Consider the following 18,027-nt stretch of genomic DNA (forward strand, 5'->3'; position numbering starts at 1 on the left):
GGCTGTCACCGTCTGCGGCCGCCGCAGGGGCAGGGGCATGGCCAGAACCACCGCTTCCCCCACCAACACGCCTCCCCCGCGCTCTCCTTCTGGCGATAGTCAGGACTAACGGTTATTTGGCTCCCAAATCAGAGCTGCGAGGAAGGGGAAAACACTGGGAAAGTTCTGCAAAATCGCGTTTATATGGGTTTACAGCCGCTCTGAGCGGCAACTGAGGTGCTGTTGAAATGGAGGACAATCGCAGAAAATTCGGGACAGGTATCGATCTGCCTACCCGGCCTTGCAGCAGTGCCAGTTTGCCTTTTACTGAGTGCAAAAGCAAATGTTGATCGAGGTTGCTGCATATAAACAAACATGGGCTGAGAGTATTTTTTGGCTTTGGCAGTCTTGGGCTATTTAAAGATCGTCTTTCTGGGGCCGAAGTTGAGTTACAGAGCTATGGGAAGGCCAGCGCTACATTTTTTCTTTGTCCGAGTCTTCACTGCTATTTAAAACAGGGCGACACAGGAATAAAGTGACAAAATACGCGATATCATTTTATGTTCATGGCAAGTAGCCTGCTTACAAATTTATGTAACCCGAGGGGCTATTCTCCTTCTAGAGGTCTCACTTCTAGGCATCATTTTGGATTTATTACAAATGAGAATTGTTAAGTAAGAATTCTTTTCACACATAAAAGAAAATGCATGAGATTTGATAGACTACACACTGACGTGAGTTGCCCTACTTCCCACAAGTGAGTGCCCCCCAGAGAATATCACGGGGGCATTCGAGCTGATGCTTTATGAAGAGCGTTGTGCAGGTTATGGGTCAGAAGAGATTTGGGATTTGAATTTTTCTCCGTTTAGCAAGAAAAGATACTCTATTTTGTTGCAAGGTGGACCTTGCAATATAAGACATCTACTTTTCAAATCACAAAATTACAAAAGATGTGATCTAGTGAAATGTACAACCCTCATACAAGTTTGTATTTCAGCATAATATACCACGCAGCACTTGCGCACAGTGTGTAGCCAATCACTACTTTCTAGGGCATCACATTTTGTACAGAGAAAGGACAATCTCTAATTGTATTTCTTACAACACATTCACATACTGAAATATTCTCCCAGTTTTCACATCATCAGGGTCAAGAATTTCAAATTTGATTAGCAGTTCTCTGTGTCAGTTCTCATGGAGGAGTTGGTTGAAATAGTGCCAAACACCCACTTTCAAGTTTTGGTCTTGAAAAGCAACGTAGCCAGAATCTCTTCTGAAATACAAGCCCATAACTGTCCAGCTTTATAACAAAGCTCTCGACTTAATATCAACTTTTTCTTGATTTGATTTACTGAAGGTCAGCCGGGAAAGAGGCGGCAGATTCTGCTTTCATCTGGGTCTACTGCAGCTAAGTGGATTTGTAACTGCTTCGCTAATCAGAGCCTGGCCCAGGAGCCCAGCTACAGGGAAAGAAAATACATAAGGGTTTCTCCGACAGAGAGTCACAGTGCTACTGTCAGATTTGTGTGATCTCAGTTATCACATCCTCAACTCAGCTTCCCTGGCAAAATGAGCATAGCATTGACTCAGTGGAGTCGTGGAGGCCAGAGGAGATGTCTGTCTCCAGTCCTGTGGCCCAGCTGGTCAGCAGGGCCACATCTCGCACTCAGGATTGTGTGGAGTTTGGCTTAGGTGCATCGGAAGCATCGGGCAGGGGAACTCCGAACTCCACTCAGAAAAGTGAAATCCAATGTTACATCATGTATGTTTGTAACTCTCTTTGCATAAAGAGCAGATCGCCAAAGTCGTCAAGGCCCCAGTATAACGCTGTAGCCCGCATCTGGATCACTGCTTCTAGGATGGGTCTGTCTGCATGAGTGAGGCTTCGTGCAATGGGGGAACCCACAGCTGTGACTAAAGTGGCAAAACTGATCTCAGGAATCACATTGGAGGAAATGATTCAACAACTGGATAATGTGAAAACTGAATACAACAGAGATGGCAATGAACGGTTGCCAACATCTAGAGCCTAAGAAAATCCATAAAGCGTAAGGCAGTTAAAATTCTTATTAGCGTTGTATAATAATTCCATTGCTCCACTGCATTTGTATTGCTATGTGGGAACTTCTTAGTAGCTACTTTAATTATAAAGGACCATCAATGTTGCTTACACATAATTTTACCTTCTCTAGGTATGGAATCACTTTGATTTTTTTTCCCCCTTTGACGCATATCAGTTTCAGTGTGCTGTAATGTAACTCAGAGCAAACTCTCAGCCACTGAGTGTAAAGCAAGCTTGCCTGCTTTGCTTCCCTTATAAAAGATGAACTATAGTACATTCAGAATCTAGTACCGATCTTTTGGCATGTTTTTTTTCCTTGCACGCTTTTACACTGGTATATTTTTCAGGTTGCAAAGTAGTTATTTCTGTGATAGAAGTAATATAAACATCAGAATAAAAGCCTCTGGCTTTATCATAATTTTATGCAGTCTCTAGAGTCTGAATTTAGTATCATTTGTGAGAAAACTGTTTAGGCTATTCTCTAGGATGTTTTGAAAAGAATAGGAAATAGATACAGTATTTTACTCAAACCTGGCGATTCTCCGTAATAAAAATAAAATGTTTTTTTCTGGTACGATTGTAAAGCAGTTTTCTCGTTTTTCTAACCTTCATAAATTCTTGGCTTATTGTGAAATAAACCCAGAGATAATTTTGTCACTCATCTGAAAAGAATGCAGAATTCATCCAATGGCAACTGCAGCCCAGCAAGATCTTTTTACAGGATACACTTGTATAAATCCTCAGGCTTAGTAGTAAAATCTCATTTCAGTATTGAGAGCTTGGTGGTGATGTTGTGTTGCCATGGAATCAAGCAAATGGGAAAAATTTTGGAATGCCCTAAAGAAACAGACTTTCAGAGCTGCGTGCGCTCCAAAAAGCTCAAATGCCCCTGGGTCTCGCGTCCAGAAAAGAGAGACTCTATGCTGCTTCCATTGAAGTCAATGGGAGGCTTGCCACTGAGCTCAGTAGGAGCGGGAGCATGCCTAAGTTTTTCAATCCATCTTTTTAAACTTCTTAAACGGAGGAGTTTACTGTGCCAATGAGTCCAGGGAGGTGATTTGCATATGATGGCAAATCAGCAGAACCCTGGCTTTGTGTGAATAAGCTGCTGACCACATCGTGCATAGCAGCCTGCAAATGAGAAAGAGCGTCTCTTTTTCTAAATAATTAGTCCTTCCTATCTTTAAATTCCTCATGATGCTTCCAATGGAGTTCAACAAAGTACCTGTTTGCCAGACAATGCTGCAGGGAGGAGGAAGAAAGGACGAGGGGGACTTCTTTTGACATCGCCTCTACCCCAGGTCTGTGCCCCCAGCTCGCGTCCAGCCATTCCCATGATGTCACTTTCAGTACTGGAGACATGTTTACAAAAGAGTACACAGCATCCTCTTTAAAAAGAAACTTTCAACCCGGGGGAGTGCTACAAAAGTTAGGAAACCAAAAACTGCGTGAGGAGGGAGTAAAGATCCAGACAAAGGTTCTTTGTTTGCAGTGACCGAACTCGACCTCACGTGACTATGAGCAATAATGAATATGCAATTTGGCAGTCGCAGAACCCTATGTCAGCAGTATTGCCTTCGGTATACAATGTATTAAGAGCATCTGAGAGTGGCAAGTGGCCTTGAAATGGACTGATAAGATCGTACGCAGAAATGGTTTGAGTATACTTTATATCTCCTTTCAAAACAAATGATTTCTTCTATTTCATCTCCCTTATCTTGAGAACAAATGCAAAATTCATTGAGAGTACAGTGACTCCTATGTAATATAGCACATTGTGTTTCTGTAATTTCTTCTCATTCAAATATCGTATTTATTACTGTAATTTTGAAAAGATAAGGGCATTTCAGCCCAAGCTGCTCCTAGCTTTTCCCTTGGACTTGTTACCCACATTAGTACAAAAAAAGGCTTTTGTTCTAACAGAAAGCACTACTGGGTTGAAACCAGTAAAAGTAACTTTTACACTTGCAAACTTAGCACCATTTATCTATCAAGCAACTACACACATACTTGTATTACATGCAAATCAGAAAATCTTAACTATCCAAAGGAATTTGCCAGCATTTTCAATTTAGGAATACTGAATGACAGAATTTGGAACAAGATTCTCCCACACTCAGACCTTAAGCAATTATCTGCCATAACAATGGAAGCTTCCCCGTGCCTGCTGTGAAGAAGGGGGACATTTTGCAAGGGTGGTTATTTCAGTTCTCTGCTTTTGTTTGGTGAGGGTATTTGCAAAGCTGACATTGTATGTAAGAGTTGATTTTATCTGACAAATAACACAGACAAAACAACGACTTTACTGTATATAGTCCCTAAATATTGTTGGATGCCGCAAAGATACTGTCCATTTGTAAATTATTAAAAATCAGTATGTGTGGGGACTTTGTTTATATAAAGGATAAATATAGTTTTGTGTTTGCAGATATTTCAAGTTTCACTAATGACTTTATGTCAAGCTCAATGGACTTGGACTTGTTGCCAGCTTCCCCGGAGAAGACAGACAGAAGAGTTTCTTCTCATCTGGTTCCCTCTCCGGGAATTTAGAGCTGTTTTCTATCCCTCCAAACAAACCACCAGGGAATAGGAATGAAGAAATCTGAGGACAGTATGGACCACTTCGATAAAACGACATCTCCTAAAAAAATCACAAAATCCTGATCTTGTCAAATCTCCTGTGACTCATCCTCGAGGGATTGCAAATTGTTTGAGAATACCACAGCCCCTAATTATTATGAGATGCTAGGCAAGTCTTTCATCAGCATCTCAAAAGGAGGCGGTTTTCACTGCTCAAGTTTGCTCTGTTGTGCAGTTGTTGGCTTTAGAAGGACTTGTCATATCTTATAATTTAAAGCACCGTAGATGTTGGAAGTTGGCATCACAGACAGCTCTTCAACCACCAGAGCACAAGAGTCTTTGCAACAGATGATATGAGCCAGGTGTTGAACCACATGATGTCCCACCCCTCCCCTCATTTTTGGGTATTTGGGACCTTAATCAAGGCTCTGCCATTTGGGCCACTGAAAGATGCCTTTGACATAGAAGACATAAGGCCTGTTGGTGGGGAAATTTCCTCAGAATTTTGAGGACAACTTTTGCAAACACCTTGGGAGAGTTAGGAGAGTGTCAGGGTGTCTGTTCTGACCTGATGCAATGATCCTGAGGCAGACTGCCATCTAGTCCAATGAAGGCTTTACAACCCCAATATTTTCCAGTCTCCTCTTCGATTATCTCTTCTGCAGATGAGCAGAGAGCCAACTCCAAAGGGCAACACCCCCCACCTCAATTTACCCGGGCAAACAAAATGGATATGCTGATTTGGGTTTTGCAAAAAGTAAACAGGAACTAAAACTTCCCATAGATATCGAGATTTTTTTTTTTTTTGTAAATTGCTCTCACTAAAAATACAAAGTCTCCAGGCTTTAGTTTATAATATATATATACAATTAACTTTATGTAGCTGAAATTTCATCTATGAACACAATCAACAAAAAGCAAACTACAAATTTTGCTTCAGCACTACAAAATTAATTGAGAACCCTGAAAACAGTGATTTTTTTTGCCTTCTCTTTGCACTAATCTGGCTACACCAGTTGTTACATTCCAATTCTGACATTCAAATCACGTTGAGCAATTTTCCCACAGCGCGTTTCCCAAACAAAAGCATTTTTTCCCACTCCCACTTATGTGTCTCCTGGATCTGGGAACTGCAGAAAAATATCCTTGTTTACGTCCTAAGACCCGGCCAACAATTGTATTGCAGTGCTGGATTTCATGAACTATCAGTGATCGTTTGAGCAAAACGATACCAATTGACCCAGCAAAAGCATACCTTTCACTTACTAAATAACAGATATTCAACTCACAACATAAAATCCTAATTAGCTGTTTTGATTTTTTTTTTAACTCTTTGAAGCATAACCTAATACTTTCCCAAGCACCTTACACCTTTGTGAGAGCAGAAATATTTTCATATGTATATCCTAAACTATTACATCACTTAAATATTCCACAATATTCACCTGGAATGGCAGGGGTCTTGAAAAGGATACCATCTCTTGCTAAGAGATGATTTTACAGCTCTGGCCTTTCACTTTTATAAAGGAACCGTGCATATTACTAGCTCGGTATTTCACACATGACCCAGCCATTGCTTCAGGAAAATTACACGGGACGTAGCATGACAGGGTGGTTTCATAAAGCTGTTTGTGGGTTTAGAACTGAGTCACTCCACAGCTCTTTCAGATTTAGGATAATGCAGGATCACATATGCCTTGTTTATTCTTACCGCACTTTCCCCTTTCGTTCTCTCCACAGGAGGGGTAAAGCAACAGTAGTTTCTGGAGGGTTCTTGTTTGTTTTACCTTTACCTGCAGTGGGAGATGAGGCTACACATTCCCTGCAGCAAAGTAGCCTCGGCTGTAGAGCAGAGGTGTTTTTAGCCAGGTCCTTTGGGGAAGAGAAGTGGTTCATGCCTTTCATTAAGACCTAATCAACGCAATCTGAGGTGCAAGAGAAGGTTCTATCAGCTTTTGCCTTTAAAACGCCTGTCTTCGGAGACACAAAGTTACAAAAAAACCCCATTTCATCCAGCATGAAAAAACGGGCAAATTTGAGCACCTATCCATCAGCATGATTTACTAAAAGTGGCACAGTACAGTAGTTCAGGTAAAATAAAATTGGCGTAATGGGTGATAGAATTCAGGCTGAAAGGCAAGATGAGGAGCCTCTTGAAGCAACAGTGTCTTATTTCTTCTGAGGAGCTGACAAAAAAACTAGTAAACTGTAGGTGCCACTTCTGCATTTTGTGATTTGAACGTTTAAATTTTCCATGTTATGTATTGACTACACTGGTCTGATTTTAGGAAATACAAAAAGTAATGGGCAGACCCGGGCACTCTGAATGGGTGCTCAGAAATCTGCTTTAGTGGTCAGAACATACTGAGCATGCATCTGCCTCAGGGTCTTCCTTGCAAAAACTTTTCTTCTCATTTTCTATCTGTGCTACTACAGTGTCTCCAAGATCAAACTGAGCTCCACCACTCAAGCTGAGTGGTGTTTCCCCACCAGCTTTTTTGATGAAAGAACTTTCTGCACATTTTCACCTGTGACAATTCTGCCAATGAAATGAGAATCAAAGGAAAAATTGGATGTTCTTAGGGACCAAAATAATAGATAAGAGATCGTAGTGCACCTAGAAACTAACAACCTTTTCGCTATAAATTGTAATTGTCATCAGTTAGAAATGGAGAAAAAATAATCTTGGGGTTTAAGTTGATCCCAGTGTGAGTATGAGCACCAATGTGGTGCCACATGAGAAAGATAAGTATTTCCAACAAAACTAAAGCTATTTGTGCATTAAAACCTTATCTACAATATCATGATGGGTGGTTGAGTGTGGCTGCCCATCTTCTGAGCAGATTGCTTCACACTGTAACAGATACAGAGGATGGCTAATAGAATAATCTTAAAAAGTTTATAGTGATTGAAGAAACAATGATCAAGAAGGATGCTTCTTTCTTGAAATTCCTCTGGGAAAACACCATCCAGAGAAGAAGGCCTTGTGTGAGCTATGAGGTCATGGTGGCACAACACCAAGAAAATGGATAAGCGCTGGCCAGACTGGAAGCTGGAGACGGCTCCTGTGCAGTTAAGAAGTAATTTCTACAGCCTTCCAAGAGGATTATGGGGCAGATATCAGCCTCAGGTCCAGCCCACATTGTGGGATCATCCTGATATTTTTGGCCATTGCTCATTCCGTTTCAGCTCCTCTGGTAGATCATTAGTACACCAGGGCCAGGAGGTACCATCAGTAATCCTAGTATGATGAAAGATGGAGCAAATTTCATAGTTTGTTTACATTAGGAACACTTGTTGCTAAAAATGTCTTAGTTACTATATTTTAACTAATATTTCAAGCACTAGCATAGATATGTTATCTATTCCTGATCAGCCCTCAAACTGAGAGCCAATTTATTTTGAAACATGATTTATTTTCTAATCTAGGTCTTGTTAAATTTCATAAAACCTGGGTCAGGCAGATCTGGAGAAAAAGTCATCCATATCTCTGTACTTGGAAAATTTGGAAGCAGAACAATGCACGATCAAAGAGTCCAAATGCCATTTTGCAACTTTGTGGTCAAGTAGCATGACACACTGTCTCTCCTTCTCTGTTCTATCTGTTCCTCTGTTAAGTCTATATAAGATGGTTTCTGGCCATAGATGTGCCACATCTTGTATTCATGTGGTCAGTTGATATTAGGAATTGAAAAAGGCTTCATACAAAGCAAGGTGTGCATTTTCAGAATGCACAAAATATATGCTGATGGACCACTTCAGTGAAGAAATGCCTTAAATCTAACTTGTGGGGTTAGATATGGGAATTCAATTTAATCATTTAGAAAGGTGTTAAATTAGAGTTAGAAGAGGAAAGGAGGTAACTGTTATTACAGCTAACACATTTCAAATTCCAACTGTCTATAAACTTTCTGATTTACATTTAGATTTAAATCTTTGTTTCATTTTTGCTAAACTTGGATTCCCCTCCCCATCGCAATTCTCTTCAATTTCGTCTATTCCAGGCTAAACTCTGTATTAGTATAACATCCAAGAATCTTTAGACTCTCTTTCCTCAGTACAGAACCTGACTTAGCCTAATTAAAATTAAATACAAGAGGAAGGGCTAACACAGTAGATGATGTATAAAATGAAAAGAAGTTGTGACTGCAGACTAAGTCTTCTGATGTCTTCTCTGTCTGTATGTTAGTGTGTTTTAGCTGATAGAGCCTGAGACCCTCGGGGTAAAATCATGGCATTGCAAAAGTCAATGGTGAAACTCCCACCCAGAACATGAAAACTGCATCACACTGGTATATGGTATGAATATCACAAAACTCATATACTATATTACAGGACAATCCGTACATACTTTCTGAGCCCTATTTGAACTTATGTTGTACACTTCTGTACTAAACAAGCACTTGACTTACACAGGGAGGATTTTAATTAATGCAAAATTAATTCAACCGAGAGTAACCTTTGAAACCATGCTTAAATTATCAGCGGTGATTTGTGCAGGATACCTCATGGAGCTGCAATCTATGCATCCTTACGTAACAGGCATTAAGAAGCAGTTACACAACTTAATGCAAACACCACCGACAGATGAAAATCCATGGCACAGACAGGATCTTGAGTAATCGTCAGAGCAGTGCCAGAAAGCAAATTCTACCTGCAGAAAACTTTTTTCATGTTAAATGCGTTTCAGGGGATGCTCTGCATTTCAGTTGCTGGTAGGCAGACAGTACTTTTGCAAGCCTTAATACAGAGTCTGCCACAAAGTGGCCTTTTATTCTGAACTTTTTATCCTTCAAAACCTGTTAATACAAACTTTGACCAACACAGCCACAAAACATGTGTGCAATTCAACTCATATCTTTACTGAGTGCAATAATAAACTTTTGGTCTAAAACAAACAGGTCATTAGCAAACAGATACTTTTGTGCACTGTGGTTACTTGGGCCTCTCTCCTCCTGTCATCCCGTTTTTCACTCACTGTTCACATGCTTAGAGTTTGATGTCTGAGTGTGTCTTCACGATGCCAGGGCCTTGCAGCTTTCTCAAATTTAGTATGGGTGAAAAACATAACACATTTCTCTTTGCACAAAGTTTATTAGTGTCCCTTCATTATAACTGATAATTCAGTTAATACTTTCATCTCAGGCGTTACAAGTCACAGGATTGTCTAAATTCAGGCAGCCGTGCTTGTAGAGACATGTATACTAGCTTCAAAAAGTGTTATCCAATTATCTTTGCACTATCATCTTCATTATATTTTTTAAAGTTCATGTAATTTCTTGATAAATAGATCTCATTTTGTACAAAAGGAACATTCCAAGACCCCTTTTAGATACTTTATATTGCAGACATTGAAGTACTATACAGACTATTTTATGGGACAGGTTCTGGCCACTTTTACCTCAATAGAAATTGGGATGACTCCAAATTTCTACTGTTACAACAGAACAACTTTTTTTTTCCCTGGGCGTTATGAAAGACTCACATACATGGCAAGACATAACTATGGGGTTAGAAATACTTCTTGAAAGATGCATAGTTTATCACAGTTTAACTACATTACATCTTTAGAAAACACTCAAGTATTTTAAACACCATCAGGCCCGGAAGGACACACTTAACAGGGCTTTTTTTTAATCTGTGGCATTGCCTGCTTCCTTGGCTGAGGTGTTCACAATGGCGTAAGAGGTAATGTGCTTGGATCAAAGACATTCAAACAGCAGTAAAATAGCAGTACTGGGTGACTAGGGCACACAGATCTGGGCTGCTTTCAGGGGGACAGGAAAGCTGAAAGGAGGGAAAATTTGATTTTTACCTTTTTCAAAGCCTGATAAGAATCCACCCATCCAACTTCACTTTTAACCCACTAGTCTAAGGAAACATTTTTTTGCCCTTTTAAGTCTCCTTAGGCTTTCATCTCTCCAAACACAACCACGTGGAAACACTTAAATGCATTCATTCAATCACTGCAAAGCCCACTCAACAAAGCACAATGAATTTAAGAATTACCTAAAAACCTGACCCCTCCTGATTCACCTTTTCCACTGCTTTTCCCTCCTCTCTCAACAGAAAGAAAACACATAATTCCTTTGGGGTTTTTTGGTTAAAACCTGCTAATGGCAAAACATATTCCTCAGCTGGGGGGTGAGCAGTGAGCAGGATGGGGGAAACGATCCACCTGAAAAAGAAGTGATCATCAAAACCATCATGCTGGTCCAACCGTAGAGGCAGCAGAAGGGTGGGAGGAATGACCGAGGGAGGGGCAGGAGCTGCGCAAAGTGGCAGGGCCATTAAAAGACATGTATGTGGAGTTGTGCTCAGTGTCACATCCTACTGCTTGTGAGGAATAGCATTGTTTCCTGTTATTGAACGAGAACATAAACATGGGGGAGGGAGAGCCCCGGGAGGAAAACAGGTTTCATGGAGAATGAGGTCAAACTGCAGCTTTAAAAAGTACATTCTTTACATGATTATCCACGTTAAGGCTTAGTTTTGTTTTCTGGCGGTGAAAATAGGAAAATAACTTAAATACTCGTAACATGCCTTTTCCCTCATTTAAATTCCTAGTTTTTAAAAAAGCCCTAAAAAAATAAATAAATTAATCAGTTTTGCTTGTATGCTGACAGTTCAATTTTCCAGAATATATTTGTATTCATTCCCCTATTAAAACTAAACTCCATTTGTCGAAGCCCTTAAGAGCACAGTGGTGTCAATGGGATCAATCACCAAAGCATGTTTTTCTTGAACAAGGTGTTTTCTCCAATGTTTCGCTACAAGCTACATCCAGTTCAGCCATGCTTGAAAACACTATAATTATGGTCAGTCAGGAACATAATTTTTTCTTAAGGAAATAGGTTTCCAAAGTGGTTTCTACCACCTACAGTTTGGAAATCAGTGTGCCATCATATAGGGCACTTTTTTTCCTTGTCTACCATTGGCAAAGTGCCATTTTATCTCTATATGCATGGTTAAAACCTCTGCATGCAAACTGAGGATCTGTGAGTACAGAAGAATCTGGGAAATGTGATGAAGCATTTATTTACTATCTTCTCAATTACTTTTACCTTCACCTCTTAATTTTTTCAACGCTTCTTTGTACTGGTTATTCCGGAATTGTCTGTCATCTACAACATCCTAATCGTATTGCTTTAACTAACAGATAAGCACAAAGCATCATTCCACAGACTTATTTTTAATCGTGGATTTCTCTGCCTTGATTAAAAAATAACAATGAAGGAACACATAAAAAGATAACTCTAAAGCAGGCAGTGATTCAGAAAGAAATTAAGCTGCTCTGCCCCAAAAACTTCAGTTCACTTTGCCCTTTGTACGACACCTGAGAACTGTGTATTTCCCACCCTTCTCTCTGCCCGCTGAGCTGTGTGTGGGCACCTCTAGCTGTATTTTCTTTATCTTTTATGCAAAAAACTAATGACAAAATAACCAGTGTCTTACCACATCCAGCCAATGCTGCCAAATGTGTGGTCATGAACAAGGACATAATAAAATCTGCCTGGATGGAGCATGATTCATATTTAGAGAGGAGGTACCCAGGAGACGTGCCAGGGATGATCTCTGTCCCCTGCTATTTTATCTGTCTTGCTAAGGCATTTACACGGCTCCCATTACTATGCTGCCAGAATATATAGGGACACATGGCTATTCTTACAACACTCAAATAGGGTGGACAGATTACATGGGTTATCCCGGGTCAGAAGTTTGAAGCAGAAGAGATCGGTACACAAGCTTCACAAGCTCTTGATTAGTAGAAGGTGTTTATCGACCATTTTTATATATATCAACACCTAACCCCATTCCTAACCCTAAACTATCCAAGTGTTTCTTAAGCATTTATGCTAAAATAGTCAAGAAGCCGCATCTTGGAGGTTTTATTGGACATGACCCAATGGTTGAAATGAACTGGTGATTGACTTATAGCAGCTTCTTTTGGTGTGCATCAAATGCTTTTCAGCTATGGCCGTGAAGATAAATATATTTCACAACAAGGCTTCTAAATTTCTATTTTAGTCAATAATTTTAATTATAGAGTGCCTAGTAAGACTGTATTTCCCCCATTGCCCATGTCATCATAAAATTGAGTTCATTTCTATTAGATAAAGATGTCACTAAACTACTCACGCCTTTAGGTTTTCAAAGTTAGACTATGAAAACATGCTTTAAAGCAGCGTTATACTTAAAATTGATCTGGAAGCAAAATATACCTGTTTACATGCATCAAGAAGTTATCCCCAAGATAGATACATGAATATGATCTTGTTAATTTACTGAAGCCAGCAGTGAGATTTCTGCGTGGAGTCACATTAACATCTACTATGAGTGCCGTAAGTTCAGGCTGATGGTTGGATATCATCTGGTATTTTCTCCTGTAGATGTACCCATTTCTGGCTGAGTAACACATTGTATGCCCCTTAGTCCATAAACTCTATACGCCTGCTTTGGCACAAATGGAGGAATCATGCCCTTTATACAGTCCTTTATGATTCCCATATGATACCAAACAGTCAGAAATATTAACATATTTATAATTATTGTTATCTGTAAAATGGCAAAATACTTACCAACCTGGTAGGATGTTGGGAAAGATATTTAACTATTATTTGAAGAAGCTCTTAAGACTGCTGAATACTAAGTCCTGCAAAGAGAGAGAAATACGTGATTCACTGACACTTGGTTAACACACACCCGTGTCATCACCCTTGCAGCCTTTACGGCTTCACGGGCCTTGGTAGCCAAAAGCAAAAAGCAAGGCTGAACTGCTCAAAATTAATAAAGGCTTTAGACAACACTTGACAGTGAAAAATAATGTGTTCAGTACGTTGACATCCTTTCCCTGAAACCAGCTAGTATTCCAGTTTAACCTAAATCTTTTTCGTCTAGTACCACCTTTCTAACCTGATGCATTAGTGTATCTCCCATCATTTTACTGATGCCAGTATGTGTTCATGTTCAATAAGCTTAGTCAGCAGTAATTTGCTTGGGATTTCGTTACAAAAATGTTGTTTTTTTAACCATCTTATTTTTTTATTCTTGGTTTTAAAGTCACAACAATATGTTGCAGATACCTAGGCAAAATACATGTGACAGAAAACCTGTGACCAATAAAGGTACCAAAGGAAAAGCATACAAGAAGAAAATGTCATGAAATTCCAGATGCCAGAGACACCTTCTGCAGCAGCACCATTGCAGCAATATTATGAAGGATGTTTTCAGCATGTATTTAATAAATTTCTACTTTAAGAAGTGGTGTCAATTTGAGCTTCACTAGACAAGCTTTTCAGTTTTCTCTCTCAGAAATCGTTGGACAAATCTGTGAACACGGACTAACTTTTCTCTGTTCTCTTTACAGAGTCAGCGTTGCACATACACATGACAATATTTCCAGTAAGTTCAGCCATGCAGGTCAGTTTGTGGCAGAAAAGCATTAATAGATAATATAGATACAAATTCAAGTCCTGACCCTCAAACGTTTGTTCAGCTGAACAGTCCCCTCTCAGAAGTGGAATCTCAGTGATGCTGAAGAGGCCTGTGACATATGTATTACTCATAACAGCCGTGGTGCAAGACTGGAAATTCACTTCCAACTCATTATGCATGTATGGTTTCAGTTCTCTTAATAGCACGTTTACATAGATACATACATTTTAACTATACAGCAGTGGGAGTAACAAAAATCTACAGGCACTCAGCCTAAGTGTAACAGTAATATACTGCAGTAGACACCTCTCCACAGCAACTGGGATGAGCTGGTAGCTTCTGCTGTGCCATGCTTCAAACCAACACTTCCCATGGCGAGGAAACGGGGCAGAACGAAGGCTATGAGGAGCTCTCACATTTTTACACCAGCATGTCTACATGTTCGTAACAGGCCTTATAAAATTTCCATTTCAACCCCTGGATATGGATGTTGGAAAGAATAAGATTCCAGATGCAAGGACCATAAAAGACAATAAGAAAGAAATCTGTGCATGAATAAGAGGAAGGAAAACGTAGGTTCACTGTTCAGCGCAGATGGAAAACTACTGATGAATGATGCCGAGAAGGCTGAAGTGTGTTGTGTCTTTTCATTTTCTACAACCATCACAGAGAACTAGCAATTCAGTGACTACTTTTCCTAATTCCTCAAATATCCTAGGGCAGTTTCTTCAGATTCTGCTTCTCTCTGTATGTATGCTTTAAAATATTCTTTAAACTGTTTTTTTAAGTTTTCTGACTTAAATACCTACCACATAGTTACAATTTATTTTGCTAAACTTCTGGACACAACTAACTTTCAGAGTGAAAGCCTTGAATATTTTCATTTTATCATCTGCTGTTTGATCTCCTTCCATGTTAAGTCCTAAACTTCTAACTTGCTTTTGTCTTTCCTTTACATTTTCATTACAGAATCTTTTCATCTTGCTTTTTATATACCCTTCCAAATAAGTATCAGTTTAGCCTTCCTGACTTTACTCCTGTATTCTTGACCTTTATTCTCACCCTCATATATGTCTCCTTGCTTCTACTTTTTATAGACATTTTGATTTTCAAGTCACAGAAGTGATCCTGATGCAGCTTTGTCAGTTTTGGGAGGAGGGCATAAGCACAGCTCACTCAAAATCAGAAGATTCAATTTTTAGTCTTTTTAAGTATATCCCTACAAGAAATTGGATTATTAGATACCGATAACCAGGAAAATCCAGTTGCTGATAAGATATAATATGACTAGTAGATACTCAGATGAGTGAAAACAGATTTGGTGCTAATCAGGTGGGGAAGTCTTAAATAGCAACACAGAAAACCATTGTGGGTTCTTAATCTGGAAGAGTTAACCATCTGGGACAATATTGCATATATCGTGACCACAATATTGTAACCTCAGCTGTAGCCCAAGGGGAGCTGCGATTCTGCCTCCCTGGCCATGTGCAAGGTGTGCGAGGTCTGCGAGGTAGTAGCTGTTGCTCTAGTACACTCGGAAGGGATGGTAATTTGGAGGTTTTGGGAAAAACATTAGTAACACAAAACGGGAGTGGACTCACAGGTCTTAACAAGTTATATAAATGATTTGCCACACCCTGCTTTTCTATCTGCTTTCTCTGTGCTTACTGCAACATAGGAAAATTGTCCTAAGTCCTGCTTAGTCCTGCTAATACTGAGAGATTACTGAGAGGCTAAGGAAAAGCTGAACTGGACTGAAGGGCAAATGTACTGGGTGAGTTTCATCCAGCTAAGCTTAGACATCTATATCCGTACCTCATCCTGGAAAGAAACATTCATTTCTAGGGCACAGTTCATCTGATCCCAAAGCAGATGCCTCAAACATTCAGATGCGTTGCTTGTAACAGGCTCTGAAGGACCCTGCTTCTCCACACTGAAACCAAAATTAGTTTAAGGTGATTAGCTCAAATGTAGCCAAACCACGAACTTCTAGTGATGGGCGGAGGGAAGTCCATCCCAGTTGCCAAGCCTTGACAGTGCGGTGCAACGCAAATAAATGAAGAGCTTACAGCGATGCACACGAAGCCCTGAGACATTTGTAGCTACACACTGGAACAGCTCAAGGCAGTCAAAGCCTGGACTTTGAAATATGAAACTATAAACAACTTCAGACTGATCATCACAGGCTTTAACCAGCTCAGATCTATTCCAGCAGTACTTTGCAGCTGGGCTCCCATCTTCCCCGCAGGGTTGCCTCAGTCCTTGTAGTAGACATTATCCTCCCACTGAAGATCTCCGAGGATCTAGCTGTGATGGGGCTAATTATAGGTAATCTGCTGATGTATGATTAAATATGCTCGCCAGCACAATTTGTGTGTTGTGTGGTATGCTCTGCTACGCCAAGGAAAAGGATCTGTCATTGAACAGGAATAAATACCACCTCGGACTGCAGGAGATTAGTGATCTGAAGCACCTGTTGTGTGACAAAGACATCCAAGCTGGGGCGCCAGTTCAAACAAATTCCTTTAAAGAAGGGATGCCTTGTCTTGTATGTGTTAGGAAATACAGTTCTTCCTTAATCACAATTAAGGAATAATTTCTTAGTATTTACTTTTTACTACAGACCAGAGGAGGAGTGGGCAGAACTGTTAATCCACCCACTGTGCTGGATGTGCTACAAATATAGTAAGAGACAACTCTTCCACTCAGGAGACTGGAAGCTAAAAATACAAGAGAGAGGCTGAATGGCAGCCAAAGGCACAGGGTGACACTCCGTGTCTGTGATCACACGGCTGGTCTGTGCCCAAGGACTGTTCTCTGTCCCCACAGCACTGCTTAAATACAGCTCAGAGTGACTGTGGAAATGAGAAAAGCCTCTAGAGACGATAAAAAAAAAGGTTGCGCTGAACAATGATTTTCACACTGCCCTTAAGTTAACATGAAGCCGAAGACCTCAATCAGTGTAAGACTGCATGAGTTACTGGCTACTTTTCTGTAAAACAGATGGCAGAATCTGCTTCTAAATGACCGACCCTACCAGCACTGTCTGAGGATTGATAAAACCAGTAATGGGATTTGATCGTGAGTAGTCTCAAGTTGGATCAGAAAGTTGTTTTACAGAAACCACTGCATTAATCACCAAGTGAGCCTTCAGAGAGGTCCAGGGCACTGCAGAAATCCCTACTGAGCCCCTACTGAACTGGACACACAGGCCTGGAAAGGGGCTTTGTACTGCACCCAAGTTCCCAGAGTGCCTCCATTCTGGACACAAGGAGCTGCAAGAAATAGGAATATGTTCTACATAATAACACAGAGCGATTCTCTCTTCTATACCTAACAAAAAGTAATGAATACAAAACCAAACATACCTTAACTGCTGAATCCTGGTGGGAAAGTCGAGGTGACTTTTATTACGTCCTCCCAAAAGTTTATGCCACTGCCAAAGACACACAGAGCTCAAAAATACACAAGAGACCCCCAGTGAGCACGGTGAGTTTCAGAACAAAGTCCAAAATGTTCTGTTCGAGTCATTTCTTTGAAGTTGCCATCAAAAATGAAGCAGCCAAATGAAAAAAACTGCATCAAAGTACTAGTAACAGAATATGAAAAATCCAAATAAACGACACAAGACTTGTGATGCCCTGCACCACGGCTAGCATGTCGCATGTACGTACTTGAACGTAACAGGATTTATTCCTACCCATGCACTACTCAATGTATTTATGTTTGGAGTTGATCTATTGCACAATGCAATGAATAACACAGTAATAACAGAGAATAAATCAGTTTCCTTGGCACCAGGTTCTGGATAGTAATAACCTGCAAATAACACAATGACTCATTGGCAATTCCCTTTCAAATGCCAGTTTAAAGGGAACAATATTGAAGTTCATTAAATTATGCCCATACAGTCAGCTATATCCTGTTCAGATAACTAGCTTATATAGGTGCTGGCACTGAAGTATGTTGTC

Source organism: Charadrius vociferus, unplaced genomic scaffold, assembly GCF_000708025.1.
Source record: "Charadrius vociferus isolate BGI_N301 unplaced genomic scaffold, ASM70802v2 scaffold282, whole genome shotgun sequence".
Classification (NCBI taxonomy): Eukaryota; Metazoa; Chordata; class Aves; order Charadriiformes; family Charadriidae; genus Charadrius; species Charadrius vociferus.